This window comes from Myotis lucifugus, unplaced genomic scaffold, assembly GCF_000147115.1.
Source record: "Myotis lucifugus unplaced genomic scaffold, Myoluc2.0 scaffold_19, whole genome shotgun sequence".
NCBI classification, from domain to species: domain Eukaryota; kingdom Metazoa; phylum Chordata; class Mammalia; order Chiroptera; family Vespertilionidae; genus Myotis; species Myotis lucifugus.
In genome coordinates, this window is record NW_005871067.1 from 9,526,068 (window position 1) to 9,527,991 (window position 1,924).

At 53.7% G+C, this 1,924-nt stretch overlaps 1 protein-coding gene across 1 annotated transcript in view; it reads right to left on the reverse strand.

Annotated features, from left to right (window-relative positions):
* Positions 1 to 1,924, reverse strand: part of FREM2 (FRAS1 related extracellular matrix protein 2) — a 381,530-nt gene that overhangs the window by 169,775 nt on the left and 209,831 nt on the right.

Sequence of the window (1,924 nt, forward strand, 5' to 3'; positions counted from 1 at the left end):
CAGCCCAGCAGGGGGTCCAGTTGGGGGCAAACAGGCCAGCAGAGGGGGCAGTTGGGGACAAGCAGGCCAGCAGTGGGGGGCAGTTGGGTGTGATCAGGCCAGCGAGAGGGGCAGTTTGGGGCAAGCATGCCAGCAGTGGGGGCAGTTGGGGGTGATCAGGCTGGTAGGGGGGGCAGTAAGCGGCAAGCAGGCCGGCAGGGGTGCAGTTGGGGGTGATCAGGATGGTGGGGGGGACAGTTGGGGGCAATCAGGCCAGCAAGGGGAGGCAGTTGGGGGTGAGAAGGCTGGTGGAGGGGCAGTTGGGGGCAAGCAGGCTAGTAGGCAGAGTGGTTAGGGGCGATCAGGCAGGCAGGTGAGCGGTTAGGAGCCAGTGGTCCCGGATTGTGAGAAGGGATGTCTGACTGTCGGTCTAGGCCCTGTGGGATCGGGCCTAAACCAGCAGTCGGACATCCCCTAAGGGGTCCCAGATTGGAGAGGGTGCAGGCCAGGCTGAGGGACACCCCCCCCCTTGGACAAATTTCATGCACCGGGCCTCTAGTAGCCTATATAATAAAAGGCTAATATGCAAATAGACTGAACGGCAGAACAACCGATAGCTATGACATGCACTGACCACCAGGGGGCATTCACGGATCATGGCTGGCATTGGCCACAGCAGGATGGTGCAGCAGGTGAGTGGGGGTGCCAGACCAAGGCGGGGCACTGGTCACTGTCATCGGGGTGAGTCTCTGGTGGTTACTGAAAATTCTTTGCTCCCGTGTGCCATGGTCCCGCCCGGCACTCACGCCTGCTGCCAGCGCCAGCCCCACTCACACCTGCAGCCGGCGCCGCTCCCAATCACTTGGCGCTGTCAGCAGGTGCAAGCGGCAGCTGCTGGCCCCAATTGCCCCTGAGGGCTTCTCTACCTCCCCCGGCTCCTGAGAGGCGATCAGGGCAGCAGCCGCCACTCGCACCCACTGACGGTGCTGGTCCTGCTCACACCTGCTGCTGAAACCAGCCCCAATAGCTCCGTACCATCAGCGGATGTGAGTGGAGCCAGCACCATTAGCACGTAGGAACGGCACCAGCAGGAGTGGGGCTGCTGGCAGATAGGGGACTGGGGGCCGTGGCGGGAGGGGCTGGGCGGGGGTGCACAGGAGGGGCCGAGACCCACCCCTGTGCCCACCACAGCTTATCGGCCCACAGTTCCTTTCAAGGTGCACGAATTCATGCAGTGGGCCCCTAGTAACATAAATAACCATGGTAATGAGGATGATCAGAAAGAAAATTAAAATCCCCAGAAAGCAAGCTGGAATACATGGAAATATGTGATATAAATGACAGAGATTTCAAGATTACAGTTCTGAAAATAGTCAGTGAGATGCAAGAAAATAAAGAAAGGCAATTCAATGCACTCAGAAAACAAATCAATGAACAAAAGGAGTACTTTACCAAAGAAATTAAAACTTTAAAAAAGATCCAATCAGAAATCCTGGAAATGAAGCATGCCATGAAGGAGATTAAGAGTGAACTACTGAGCATAGAAAACAGCCAACCAGCTGGAGGAAAGAATTAGTAATATCAAAGATAGGAATCAAGAAATGACACAGAGGGGGGAAAAAGAAATGACACAGAGGGAAGAATAGAGAGATCTGAGAATAAAGAAAAATGAAAGAGCTTTACGAGAATTAGCTGACTCTATCAGAAAAAGCAATATTAGAATTATAAGCATTGTGGAGGAGGAAGAAAGGAGAAGGGAATGGAGAGAACTAGATCCTCAAAATCCAAGAAGCAAACAAAACACTTTGTTTACCTCAATCCACATTCACAGAGGATAGAGAAATGTTATAAGATAAGGGGGGGAGAAAGGCATATTTCACAGAGGGTAGAGGAATGTTGCACAATACCGGGAGAGGAAGAGGGGGGGACCAGCTGGGCTTTGAAC